At 51.1% G+C, this 14,615-nt stretch overlaps 2 long non-coding RNA genes across 2 annotated transcripts; both read left to right on the plus strand.

Moving 5' to 3' along the window:
• Window positions 1-758: 758 nt before the first annotated feature.
• LOC109272962 (uncharacterized) lies at window positions 759-13,646 on the plus strand. Its single transcript, XR_002082682.2, has 2 exons — window positions 759-1,082; window positions 13,256-13,646. It is a non-coding gene; the product is annotated as an uncharacterized LOC109272962 (long non-coding RNA).
• On the plus strand, window positions 3,835-5,160 carry LOC109272961 (uncharacterized). The gene is made up of 2 exons (XR_002082681.2): window positions 3,835-4,064; window positions 4,942-5,160. It is a non-coding gene; the product is annotated as an uncharacterized LOC109272961 (long non-coding RNA).
• Window positions 13,647-14,615: the final 969 nt, after the last annotated feature.

Consider the following 14,615-nt stretch of genomic DNA (forward strand, 5'->3'; position numbering starts at 1 on the left):
CTGAACAAAGTAAGGATTTCCTGCTGGCGACTTGAAATTTAAACAAATAATCATTTAAATGGCGGCCCGGCATTACGTTCAGAGTTGTGTGCATTAATGTCAACATCTGGTACCAACATTTTGACAATTCTATTAAAATGCCCCAGCATTCCCTATCTAACACCTGTTAGCTCTAATTTTCTTTCCTGAGAAGCACACCAGTAGACAGGGTAGATTCCAAATCATTTATCACTTTTAAAGTGCTTCCATATGTGTGTTGGACCCAGCCTGGCCCTAGGCAAACGTTTTCTGAATGCATTAAAATTCAGGACTTTTTTTTTTTTTTTTTTTTTTTTTTTAAGTGTAGACACCAATGTTTCATTGAATTCATGTCTGGTAATTATTAGCTTAAATTATGGCTCACACATGACTTGACAAAGTGGACCATGAATTAAAACGCACGCACACACACACACACACACACACACACCCCAGAACTCTTCAATAGATGTACCCAACTCCTACGTTGCTCGTTATTGAGATGTCAGTCAGTAATCATTAGGCAAACACTCTTCATGGAGGGAACTGCTAAGAGGCCCAGGAGTCCCAAGAGACGATCTAAAAATGTCAAAAATGTTACAGTATAAATGAATGACACCAACAGGAGAACATGTGTTAGAGATGCGAGCAATTAGTTAATATATTACAAGTTTCAACCTCGGAGCAAAACAGGCAACAAAAACTTCCGCTTGACAAAAGGCTACAGATAAGATCAGCTTCATTCCCAGACAATATGATCTGCCTGAATTGGGGCAACCCTCCAGCAGGCTGGGAGGGAGGGACGATCCCGAGATTCGAGGCTTTGTAGGGTTTGAGCCCCCAGACGAGGTCGGTCCCTGCTTTGCCTGGAAAAGGCTGGCTTGACTGCTGAACTCTCCCAGTGGAGACAAGTAGGGTCTAAAATGAAGGAAGATATCCTGTGCTGCATGGATCCGGCTCACCAAGCTAAGCTGCCTGCTCCTTGCTGGAGCTTCAGAATGAAATTTAGAAGGTCGAAAGAAATCATATTGCTGTTTTCAAAGGAAAAGAGATGCCTGCAAAAGGTGATGAGGGGCGGGGGCTGCTTTATGGGCGAATGCTTTTCCTTTGCTTGTCAGAGATTTAAAAAACTCAATATTGTACGTTGTATAGTTTCCCTCTCTCTCTCCCCCTCTCTGATTCTTTCCCCTCTCTCTCCCCCCACATATATGTATATACACTATCCATATACAATACACACACACATACACACATACAGAAAAGATGTTTTAAGCAAAAAATTCCTCCCACATATATACACATCCAGAAATACATTTTAAGCCAAAGTACACATGATGTGTACTTGGGCTAAGGATTTGAATAGGTCCTGTGGAAATCCCAAGGAAACACCGAGAATACAAGAAAAAAGAAATGAAAACCTGAGTTCACCAACTCCATAAATGTAAAAAAAAAAAAAATTGTAGACAGTTAAAAATGTCCGCCCATGTACACACGCACACCTACACTTTCACACTTCCTCTGTTTACTAAATAACATTTCAGCACAGTTTTCATCTTATAAGGAAAGTGTTTGAAACTTGGAATAAGTGCACTTAATTAAAGGAAGGCTGTGAAAATGTGCACTAATCTGATATGACTAATAGCAAAGTGCATGAAATTGCTAATTAGAATTTCATTAAAGGTGCTGCTTTATCAGACTGTGAATATCACAACCTTTAAAATTCTTTCAGGAGAGCTTAATTCCTTTTCAAACAGAAATATTCTTTAAAGACATTTGATTTGTTCTGAAGGAATTCGTGGCTTAGGCTGGAACTTAAAATGTTGTGGATATTCCAGGAGGTGATATCAGAATAGGAATATAGATCAGGGACTTTGTTTCATTTGCCTGATGAATCCCTTCCTCCCCCATCTCCATGGATTATTCTTCAAAAACCCAGTCATGAAAACAGAGTTGGGTCCTTGGTTTGATCCACTTGTCATTTGTTTTCTGCTGAGGCCAAACGTTTATTTTCTGTCTCACACACAAAAGGGAAAAATGACTTTAAAAAATTTTAAGCCACTGGAAATAAAAGTAAACCTTTTAACTCACACGTTCATTAAAAAAATGAAAGAGCACAGACAACAAAATATTTTTTTAAAGGAAAAGGCCATTCACTAAAAAAATGTCAGCTAGCAGCTTTCACTCTTTAAAGAAAAAAAAAAACCTCTTAAATACTAATAACATTTCAACCACAAAATTGCATTTTTTAAAATTAGGAAAATCCAGTGCTAACTACAGCAAATGCATTTTCACTCCTTTTTTGACTTGCTTTTCTAGGTCATAAGTTTTCTTATTTCACATTCTAATTATTCTCGGCACTAAATCTGCATTTCAGCTTTTCTTTATTTTTTATTTTATTTTACTTTATTTTATTTTATATTTTACTTTATTTTATTATTTTATTTTATTTTATTTTATTTTATTTTATTTTATTTTATTTTTTTACTACCCAGATTTAAAAATTCTACCTTTCTGGTCATCTTTTCTGTTATCAACCTTATTTTCTGTGACTCCTTTATTTTCAGATGCATCAAGTTGCTATAGTATGTTGTCCTCCCTGCGCACAACTCTGGATGTTACCAATTGTATTTCTGTTATTTGCTGTTTTTCCTGATGGTTCCAGAGTTCTTACGATTAGTAACTGGGCTCTTTTCAACATTCAGGCTTGATTGAACAGTTACATTTTGTTACTGAAAAACTATTAATGCTAATGGAAACTACAGCTCACTCGAAGCCGCAGTTTACTTTTACAGAAGTTGTTAAAAACTCAGCCTGGCTTCAAATTTGCTGAACACACAGGTTCACGGTGATGTAATTTTGCAGAATTGAATATTTTAAATACACTTGAAAAGCGTTGGTTTAAAGGCTAATCAGTCATGTTTACCTGCTGACCAGATCTGAAAGGGGAGGAAGGAGAACAGAAGTAACTTTATTTGAGAAGCAGCGTGATTTCTTTAGACATTTAAACAAATCTCAAGTGAGTTAATTACGGTTTGCTCTGATTTTAGGTCCAGCCAGAGGAGTTTTCATGGCATTTAGATAATTTATCAATTGGGCTACGTAACAGATAAAAGGTTACGTTTTCCTTTCCAACATTTTGGGAGGTGCATTTGTACCGTAAATGCGACGATTTTAAAAGATCGGTCTAGACTTAGATGAATGAAAATGAGGCTCGTTAACTGTGACGTCTGGAGTCCGAGGTGGGGCGCAAAGCAAGCCTTGCTATCCGTGGGCCGCCGTAGTCAAACGAAGCTGCTGATTCGAATGTTTCAAGTTTCGAATTGAGAAATATTGTTCCAATAGGGCAACAATGGGGCTGTTGTCCCGGCCCCTTACAGCTTGTCTTATGCAAAACGAATGGCAGGTAATTGTGATTTAATTCTTTTCAAGTAAATTACAGTGAGTGCGTGACACAAAGCCGCGGCGGACCCTCCTTTCTCTGTTAGTAGTTGAATTAATGGTGGCAGGAGTAAAAACAGCGATTGTGCACAACAGCCCTCCCCGGTCCCCACCCCTGCCAAGGGGGGACCTGCCAATCAGGCCGCGCCACCTCGAGGCCGGCAATCGTCGGGATGCGGAGGTTCGCGGATGGACCCTCCTGGTGTCTCGGCCCCCGGGGGTCACGGGGCCCGGGGCCGCCCCCTCCCCCTCCCCCCCGGGGCCGCCCCGCGGGGCCGAGGTGCCCGCGGGGGTCCGCGTCTGCGCGCTACGGGCCGGGGCGCCCCCCGCTGGGGCGCCCTGGGCTCCGTGGCCCCCGGGCTGGCCTGCAGAGCTGGATTTGCGCGGCAGAGTTGACGGCAGAAAGGGCTCCCCGGTAACCTGGCGGTGCTGGCCGCCCCGAGAGGCGCCCCGAGGGCTCCCGGAGGAGGCGGCGTGGCCGAGCGAGGAGTGCGGGGAGGCAGATCTTTGAGCACCGTCTGGGCGCGGCGCTGGATGGCTGGGGTCTGCGCGCGTCCCTGCGGTCGGAGGGGCCCGAGACCGGAGCCGCCGCGCGCGCACAGCGCCGGGTCTCGTCCCCAAACCCATGGTGCCGGGTCGGAAGGGAGGCGCGGGGTAGGGGTGGGGCGAGGGGATGGGCCCAGGAGGTGTGGGGGGGCGGGTAGCCGGGGCTGGCGGGGGGTAGTGTCTGTCCGAAGAGGGGCGCCCGCCCAGTGTCCTGTCCGCAGGCTCACCGCCGGCAGCCTGGTGCACAAGAAGGCTGCCAACAGTCATTGACCTGACCACTGACATACTGTGTGAACTGGTCGCTTCCCGTTGGCCTTGAGCAAAATCCCAGCTCCTTTCCGAGGCCCACGGGGGCTGTGTCCTCTAGCCCTTGCCTGGGATCGCCTCCAGTGAACTCTGGATGTGGGATGTCCCCGGGTGGAATCCTGCCTGCCCTGTCCTCCGTGGGTAACTCTGGGCAGGTTGCTGAACCTCTCTGGCCTCAGCCTCCACGACCTAATTGGAGTTGATGGAACCCTGCCTTCAAGGGTCCTCAAGGGCACTTAATGAACTGCCAGTCAAGTGCCAGCATGGTGTCAGGCACAGGGTGCCTACAAATGTTAGCGGGTCTCACCCCACCCCTGCCACATACATGTTTTCCTTTCCTTGGACCTCCCTAAATGAGTCCCTGCCCCAGTGCCTTTGCACTTGGAGGTGGAGCTCTTCCCTTGTTCTCCTGGCTTCTGTTTCAGACTTCAGCCTAGCGGTCCCCTCTGAGACATCTTGGCGACCACCTGCCTTTTCCATCCCACCCATCACTATTACAAAACTCTTTGTTTTCTTCCTAATGTTTATCCTGATCGGAATGTTTTTCTCTATTTGCTCTGGGCTTATTGTCTGTCTCCTCCTCAAAGCAGAAGTTGTAGGAGATGGGGATCTTGTTTGTCTCGTCCTCTGCAGGTCCCGGCACCTTGGCCAGTGTCTGCTATGTAGCAGAAGTACTAGGTAAAAACTGTAGATGGGTGAACGGAGTCGCATCTCCTGGCCTGCACATCAAAGTAGTTGAACCACCTCGTGTCTAAGTGCCTACTTCTGTCGTTCAATGAGAGGAGTTGTCAGCATATTAGTTAGATTTTTTTTTTTTTTACATAAAATAAAGACAGTAATTTTCTGAACGAGGTTCAGGTTTTCGAGAAGGGTGTCAGAGACTTTACTCGGTGTCCTGATCTTTCCACTGTGACTAGTTTTGACCATGAGGCTAGAGTCGGTTCTTTTTTGAGCTCTCCCTGTGGCCCCTGAACCTGGGAAGTGACGGAGGGGTCCTTCTGGATCTGCTCCCCAGTCCTGACGTCTTCCCCGAGGGCCCAGGACCGCTGTAGACCTCCACCCCACGGCGCAGCAATGTCCCAGCCTCATCTCAAGCTACCCTCAAGCTACCCGCTGCATCATGGGCCACGGGCCTTTTGTCCTCAACCTCCCCCAGTCAGAGCTTTTCTGCTCTTTTCATTGCCCCTCTTTGGCTTTAATCGCAGATTCACACCTGTCTTTCGCCCTCCCCAGAGCCAGCGCCTCTATTAGACGGGCTCCTGCTGGGCTTGCCAGGCCATGTGAAGGAGCCAGTGAGGGCCGAGAGAGGCTGGGTGGGGCTGCCTCGGCATCTCAGCTCATGTTGGGGAGATGAGTCAACTGGCTGGGGTCACCGTGTCTCCGTGCCCGAGCTGGAGCCAGGGACAGAGTATTTCTGGAAAGCCCGGGCCTGGCTCCCCATCTCACGCTATTTATTTACTCGGTGAGGTCACGATAAACCATGAGTATCTCGGACAAGGTCACCATCCTTGGCGGCCAGCTCCCATGCCGGGGTCGCGTCTTTGGGAAAGACTTTGAAGACCGCTGGCTCTCCGGAGAGCAGAGGGGGATGGTCTCAGAGCACACACTGAGCTCACCAAGGTCACACAGCCGGAGACGGATGGGGTCTGAACCCGGAACCAGAGCCTGCACTCCTAATCACCACGCTGCACTGAACCTCTGTCTCAGTCTCTGCCCTCCGGGGTCATGGAGCATCAGAAGCAAAGACAGGAGGGGGTGAGGGGCTGTGGTTCCCCGCACAGGGTATCAGTAGTGCTACGTAATGGCTCTTCCTAGATCCACCAGGCCCTGTGCTAATTGGTCTCCACACATCACAGCACCTTAAGACGCAGGAAGTCACATCGCCTCCACTTTACGGATAAGACGCAGAGAGGTCCTGCAGCCTGCCCAAGGTCTCAGGGCCGGTAAATGGCAGAACCCCCAGAGCCTCGCTCCGGGGCCCCTGCCCTGATCCCTGCCGGGTGTAAGGAAAGCCTCAGCCTCAAAGTCCCGGTGCCCAGGAGAATGCTGAGCCCCTTCGGTGTCACCAAAAACACCCGGCATTTGGAGCCAGAGGACTTGGCCTCGAGCCCCGGGGGCGGCTGCTTGCTCACTGAAACCCCTGGGGAGTCTCCATTTCCTGTAAGATGAGGGTCATGAGGCCAGCTCTACTTGTCTTCCAGGGCCACCGTGAGGATTAACGACGATAATGTCCAGGGACGTGAGCCGTGAAGCGCAAACTCCTGGCCTCAGAAAACATTCAGTTCTGTGGGTGCTGGTCCGCGAGGTCACTGTGGGAACCAGTGACCGGCCTACCTCAAAGATCCTGCCACACAGCCCGGGGGAAAAATGAAGGGGGGGTTATTTTAATCGCAAAACAAAGGACTATAATGAGGGGTCTCGTTTGGTGATACAGATGATTAGAGAATTAAGTCGGTTACAGTCGGGGACTTTTTGTTTGTTGCTTTCTTTCTTTTTTTTAAAAAAAACCTTTATTTATTTTTGAGACAGAGAGAGACAGAGCATGAACGGGGGAGGGTCAGAGAGAGGGGGAGACACAGAATCTGAAACAGGCTCCAGGCTCCGAGCTGTCAGCACAGAGCCCGACGCGGGGCTCAAACTCACGAACCGCGAGATCGTGCCCTGAGCGGGAGTCGGACGCTTAAGCGACCGAGCCACCCAGGCGCCCCTGTTTGTTGGTTTCTAAGAGGACTGCATTCAAAGGCCCCTGGGCCCACACTTGGATTTATTTGGCTTCATGCCAGACCCCGTGCTTGGTGCTTCCCGTGCTCACTCCCCCAGGCCTTCTTATAGTCCTGTGATGTGAGACTGACATAGCACCCATTTTATAGGCCGAGCAACTGAGGGGTAGAACAACTGGGGCTAGTGAATGGAGGAGCTGGTCCCGAATCAAGTCGCGCTGACTCCTGTGTCGGCATTTTTGCCACAGTTTCACGGGTGCAGGTGCAGACCTGACGTGGGCAGGGGTGGGGGGTGGGAGGGGGTGGTTCCCTCTGGTCCCCTGCTTCTGAACGTTTGGCCTTAGTTCTACCTTTGTCTGGGTGTCCACGTCCCTTAACCTCGGTGCTTTCCCACCCTCCACCCCGCCTTCCTGAGTCTCGGGGTCCGCTGGAGGTCAACACCTTGGCCTCGTACAAGGCGCAAAGCAAGGGGACTTGCTCTCTCGTCCCCAGGGGCCTCGCCCTGTGTGAAACAATACCTCAGAGGGCCAGGGTGGCTTGAGGAGACGTGGTGTTGCCTTGGTTCCCCTCCACGTCCGCCCCAGATCTGCTCCTGGCCCCATTAACCGAATTTGTTTTGGCTTAAGTGATGCAGTGGCTGGAGACCGTGAAACACCTACCTTCGTGAAACCATCAGGAGGCTCGAATGGGGTTGTGGAGGGGACGGCAGCCATGTTCCACGGGCTGCTGGGCTCGGTCGTGGTGCTCCCAGACAAGTGGCTGGTGACTCTGCTGGTGTGTCCACCTGTCCTTGGGCGGATTCCCACGGTCAGGCTCTGACTTCTGAGGGAGAGGGGGGCAGGCCTGGGCTGCATGGCGGGGGCACGAGAATGAAGGAGACGCCTTCTCCGTTTGCCTCGACTTTGTGGGTGGCCTCGAGCAACCGGGTGCTGAATGAGTGCACGCACGGGTCGGGGGAGGGCACGCCCACAGAACTGGCGTAGTCACTAGGGTCGGGGTCCCTGTGCCCCCCGCTTACTAGCTGTGGGGCCTTGGGAAAGTTGGCTAACTTCTCTGCGCCTCCATTTTCTCATCCATCAAGCTGAGATAACAGCTAGATGAATCTTACAAGGTCGGTGGGAGGAGCTCACGATGCCATGCGTGGAAAAGCCTTCTGAATGACGTCTGGCACAGAGTACGTCCGTACGTGTTAGCTGACCCCAAAGTACAAGCTCAAAATGATCTTCTCCATTCACGTTTGCTTTCCCACTCAAAATGCGTCAGACACGAAAGGCACAAAATGGAGTGCCTTCGAGACTGTGTGGTGACAAGAGACAGGCGTGAGGTGTAATGCTGGGCTCCACCGTTCACCCCCGTGTGATCCTCTGTAAGTGGCTTAGTCTTGTGACCTTCGCTTTCCTTCCCTATAAAATGGATATTAAATAAAAGATCTACTAAGAGTGAGGACTAAATGAACAATGTACATAAAGTTAATGGTATTTCTTCTTCTTTCGACCTTTCATCCCCCCCCACCCGACCCCGTTCAAGTCCTTTTTGAAAGGCTATGTGTTCTCCAAACCAGTTTTCCTTCCCTCCTGGGTACCTAGGAAGACTACATTTCCCAACCTCCTTTGCAATCAGGGGTGCCATGTGACCGAGTTCTGGCCAGTGGAATGTGGGCGGGAGTAATATATGCTGCTTCCAGGCTTGGCCCCTGAAGTTTCTTGTAAGATCTTTCATGCACCTTTCCTCCCTCCATCTGCCCACTGAATGTCAGTGCTCAGGATGACCTGGGGAGCCCCATGCTGGAGACGGTGGAGCTCCTGTCAGCAGAGACCTGCTCTTTTTTTTTTTTTTAATGTTTATTTTTATTTTTGAGAGAGAGAGACAGAATGTGAACGGGGAAGGGGCAGAGAGAGAGACACAGAATCCAAAGCAGGCTCCAGGCTCTGAGCCATCAGCACAGAGCCCGACGCGGGGCTTGAACTGCCGAACCGCGAGATCATGACCTGAGCCGAAGTCGGACGCTTAGCATCCTGACCCCGGGCACCCAGCAGAGCCCTGCTCTTCATCACCTACTCTTTATCGGTCTGCTGGGGCTGTGACATGTTGCATCAGGCCATTGAGATGCAGGGGTTGTTACTGCAGCTAGAGGTTAGCCTATCCTGACATATACAGAATCTTACAGAACCTCTACCTAACGTATACCCCTCCATACATTCATACAGGATTTTGCACGTATTTGAGAGTCTTTCTGGGTCCCAGCTCCCCTTCAGCTGGTCCACGTGTCCACGTGGCCCAAGGTTAGGACCTCAGCTGCCTTCAAGAATAACACCTAGCAGAGTGTGGTGGTGAAACAGTCCTGGGAACAACTTCCCGGCTTCAGGGCCTCCCTGCAGCAGAGAGGTTCTGAAGGCAACTCCCTACTTAAGGTGGCTTAGTGGCAGCCTAGGGTCTCAGGGCAGAGGTGTCCCAAGAAGGCATCACTAATCATACAGGCGCTCTCCTTCACGCCACCGATGCCAAAGTGCTTGCTGTCATCCCCGTGGCACGACCAGCAGCTCTGATGGATCACAGGTGACAGATGGGTCAGCAGCTCCTCCCGGCTGAGTCTCTGGGACTTTGCTCAGGGCCCCCGTGCCTGCGGCCCTGCCCTCCCGCCCTGGAGCAGACCCGCTCTTTCTGTCCTGCCCCCCGCCCCCCCCCCCGGTTAAGTTGAGCGCCCCCTGGAGGTCGGGGCTGTGTGGCAACCCTCGCCTTTCTCCTCACAGCGGCTGCAGGGTTGGGGGGCGGCAGGTGTCACTTGTTTTGCACAAGGTTGTTGATTCCAGGGGTCAAGGACCATCGTCATGGCGTGCTAGAAAAGTAAATATTCTCAGCTTGGGCGAAGGTTATATTAATTAAAAATAACATATTGTTATTACTATATTGAATGTCTGTTCTGTTCCGGGCCCATCTGTTATTTCATTAAATCCTTCCCCATAATCCTATCAGGTGAGTTTTTCATAGCCCGTGTTCCAGGTGGGGAGGTGGAGGCGTAGAAAGGCCAGAGCCGGGGTCCACAGCTGCACGAGGTGGTTTACGGGCTCAATCAAGGTCAGTCCAAAGGTAAGGGGAGCAGACTTTTTCTAGGCCCCCAATGTGTGCTAGGGACCACGTCTCTCAAGTGCTTTTGATGAATTATTTCATTTAATTCTGATAATTTCCTTACAGAGTGGGGACTATCGTTATTCCCATTTACAGGTGAGAACACCACGGCTCAGCGAGGCTAATTTACTCGTTACCCCAAGGTTTCATGGTTAAGAGAGGAGGTGCCCGGATTCAAATTGCAGTCACTCTTTACAGCCCGTGCCATCCCTCACTGGGCACCCGGCAATGCCTCCTTCTACCGCGTGGCAAGCGCAGTGAGGACCAGGTAAATACTCTTCCAGGGGCTGTGACTTTGGGGTGGGGAACCACCTTCTGGGCAAGTCGACAGCCTGCTTGGGTCAACACCTCCTATGTGTTGCGCAAACTCGGGCCCTAAGCCCCGCGAGGAAAACGAGAGAGGCCGAGTCTCAAGGCGTTGCCATCCCGGTAGAGAAGAGAGCTGTGTGCCTGCACCTGCTGCCTGAATAAGTCAGTGCGGTGGCAAATGTGGACGGTGCAAACCTCAGAGGACAAAGGGCGCCCGGGTAAAGGCAGGGACGGCTTTACCACGGAAGTGGAATTGAGATGAGCGTTGTCCACTTGGATTTAAATCCCAGCTAGCCCAGTGACCTTGGGGTGGTTAGCTAGCTTCATCTGACCCTCAGTTTTGCCATCTGTAAAATGGAAATAGTAAAGGTACCTACCTTACAGGTTAGGTTAAATGGCGCTAAATAATACCATTTAAGGTGCTTGGAATATAGAAAGCTCTGTATTATGTACTTATTTACTCTTTTCATTGTCAAGGACTAGTAGAGTTTCAGTGGGTGAAGAGAGGCGTCACACATCAAGTGAACGCCCTGAGCAAAGCGAGAGGTGTTTTTAAAGAATACTAAGTTGGGGCGCCTGGGTGGCTCAGTCGGTTAAGCGTCCGACTTCAGCTCAGGTCACGATCTCACGGTCTGTGAGTCCGTGAGTTCGAGCCCCGCGTCGGGCTCTGGGCTGACGGCTCAGAGCCTGGAGCCTGCTTCCGATTCTGTGTCTCCCTCTCTCTCTGCCCCTCCCCCGTTCATGCTCTGTCTCTCTCTGTCTCAAAAATAAATAAACGTTAAAAAAAAATTAAAAAAAAAAAGAATACTAAGGAGCTCAATCTGGCTGGTTGATATGGTAGCAATAGAAGATGAGGCTAGAAAGAGAGTCTGGGCTCAGGTTGATGAGTATATACTTAACGAGCAATGGGGAGCCATTGAATGCTGTTGAGCAGGGGAGTTTCACAGCTGGAACTAGGTTCGGCTGCAGAACGTAGGGTGGACTGGAAGGGGGGCGATGGGAGAAGCCCAGTGGAAAATTATTGCCATAGGCCAGGGGAGAGGGTGGTGACAGCTAGCAGGGCAAGGAAAGCATGAATTGGCACTCGTGGGGTAGAGGGAGGTATCCCTAGACACACCCTTGGCCAAGAGCAGGCGTGGAAATGGTGCCCATCCAGGCCCAACTGAGTGGCTGGGAACCCACAGCAGGGCTTTCCCTTTGCAGGCCCAGGCTTGGGATGCAGTCCCTCTGGGCGTCACATCATCAGTGGCATCTTTGTGCCAAGAAAGACCTAAATGAAAGGTGGAGAAATGGGGGACCAGCCTCCTTTGGTCCTGAGAACCCAGGGCATCTGGTATCCTCGGGGTGGAAAAGCTCTTCGATGGTCCAAAAACAGGTTCCAGAAGACTCCCTTTGGAAGGGAAAAGGGAGGCAGGCTCCTTTTGGGTTCTCATCTAGGTTTTGGAAGAGCAAAGCAGACTGGTGAGAGCTTCCTGTCCGAGGCGAGTTCTATCTTAACCTTTCCGTGTAATCCTGAAAGCCCACCTAATCAATTGAAGATCATAAAATATTAGACTTAATGCTGCAAAGTGCTGCTTTTTAATTCACATAACAAGCTCCTAAATAATTCAAATAGCAAACAGACCCTGCAAGTCAATGGTGGGAGGCTGCTTGGATCAGCGGGAGAGTGTCAACACATGCCACATTTCCCGGATCGACTCCATTTCAAGAACCCTATTAAGTTAATTGCCGGTTTCTGACAGCAGAGAGCATGCTGGGAGCACAGCAAGCTTTATTAGCCTCTGTGGCATCTGGAGACATCAGCCATTTTGCCCCTACTTGCAGGCGCTGGGAGCAGCGTGGAAAAAAGTAAATCAAATTACGAGACAATAAATGCTTTTGGCAACTCACGGGCATCAGACCCATCGGTGGATCCAAAGGGGTTCGGGTGTCGGTTGCTGGCCTGTTAAATTCTTTTTTTTTTTTTTTAATTTTTTTTAACGTTTATTTATTTTTGAGACAGAGAGAGACAGAGCATGAATGGGGGAGGGTCAGAGAGAGGGAGACACAGAATCCGAAACAGGCTCCAGGCTCTGAGCAGTCAGCACAGAGCCTGATGCGGGGCTCGAACCCACGGACCGCGAGATCGTGACCTGAGCCAAAGTCGGCCGCTTAACTGACTGAGCCACCCGGGCGCCCCAGGCCTGTTAAATTCTTTACAGCAGCACCATCTACACGTTGCAAAAGTCTCGCAGGATGCCACGAGACTTTGGCACCGCACGGCCGACAGGTGAAGGGTGATGCAGGCGAGGGTTGCCCACCCCCTAACACCGCTGGGTAAACAGAGTCTCTAGGACGGGAGTTGTTATCCCAAGTGGGCAGTGTTACACGCTTAGGTTTGTAAGCAGACGTGCCTGGGTTGGGGGACCCAGGAGGTACCCGTGGCGTTCTGGAGCTGGGCAGGGGTGGGCAGGGAAGGGAAGGCGTGTCAAGGTCGCCCACCATCTGTCCATCCGGAGGTCCCCGAGCAGGGCACTGTTCCACGGCTGCGGGAGCTCCCCGTGGCAGCCGGGGTGTATGGAGTACGGAGCGGGGCGGAACATCCTGGAAGCTTGGAGATCGAGCAGCAGGTGCCATTCTGCAGAGCGGGGCTCTGAGCTCTCCAATGCCTGCCTTTGACACATGAGAAAACACAGGCAAAGAGAGACTCCGAGACTGCCCCAAGGTCACACAGCCAGCCACTGACAGCTGATTCGAGGACGAAGTTCTGTTCTGTTGCCCGACCTCATCCCATTCGTGGGTTTCTCTCTCAGGTATGATGGGGTGATGGCGACGGCCTAGATTAGACCAAGATCAGAATCCTGGTGCTAGCACTGATTGTCAGCGTGACCTCAGTTTAAGCAAGATCTGTAACTTTGCCGTCTCTCTACCCTGCTGGCAGAGTGAGGACAGGAGCACTTGCCTGACGGGGTTCTCCTGGCAAGGGCTGAATTAGTGACGCGTGTTAAGTACGTGGTTAAGGCCTCGTGCTCGGTAGCTAACGCTCAACGTAATTTGCTTCCCATCATCCATAGGAGCAAGGCTCGGATGAGCAAGATTATTTGTATTTCTAGACGATTCTTTTACAAGCCGACCGTCTTCCAATTTATAGGGTTTGCACATCTGAACTGTTTCATCACGTTTGCATAAAGGGAGTCAAACTACTCTCTCAGATCTCTTCTCGCCCCCTATCCTCAGATCTAGCCTTACTGCCTGCAGAAATGATGTTTCTCCCTGAAGCAGGCCGTCAAAATGATAGGGTACGATTGGAAAGAATATCCGAGAATGGCTGGCAGGGGTGAGGAGGGTGGGGGCAAGATCGGCAGCAGGCGTAAGTGGGGCAGGAGGATTGGCTGTTCCGATCCTGGTTTTCCAGACGCTCTGCGTCGCGGGAGGGCTGTGCTTTGATGCTGGAAGGGGTCTGAGGCACGGGGTTTGGCAGCCGCATTTCATGGGTGGGGAGACTGAGGCCCAGAAAGGGGCAGTGACTCGCCTGAGGTCACACAGCCAGTTAGTGAGGAAGCCAGTGACAGGCGCCGGCCGGCTCCTCCTTCCTGCTTCTGAGTTCTTTCTAGTTCAGCTGGGAGTGACCTTCGGGACCCTAGAGAGGATTTCACCCTACCTGGGAAGAGGTGGACCACTGCCATTTGGCCGGAGCCTTGCTTATGCTAGAAGTCTCCAGAAGGTGACACGGGGAGAGACGGATCACTCACCTGGGGTCCAGCACTAGCCAAGTTTGGTAGGCGCCCGCCAGGAGGTGTGCCGGACCCTCACCCTGCGCCATGATGTTCTGTCCCCTTCCTGTCCCCTCTCCCACCTGTGTCTCCTGCCGAGGACAGATCGGTGGCTAGGGACCCGGGTTCCTCTTTCACACACTCATAGCCTCTAGTAACTAAGTATATATATTAGGATTAACAGAAAATGTACCTAACAGAAAATGCAAATCACAGTGGCTTAAGTGTATAAAGGTGTCCCTCTGATGTGCAAGAGGTCCTGGTATGGTAGCTTCACGATCATCTCGGGCTCAGGCTGTGTCCCTCCGCCTGCTCTGCCATTCCCCACATTTGGCTCCTGTCCTCAGTGTTGCAGAATGCCTGCTGCAGCTCCAGCCATCGTGTCCACATTCCAGGTAGC

The sequence above is a fragment of the Panthera pardus genome, unplaced genomic scaffold (assembly GCF_024362965.1).
Source record: "Panthera pardus isolate Hobbes unplaced genomic scaffold, ASM2436296v1 HiC_scaffold_22, whole genome shotgun sequence".
Taxonomy (NCBI): Eukaryota; Metazoa; Chordata; class Mammalia; order Carnivora; family Felidae; genus Panthera; species Panthera pardus.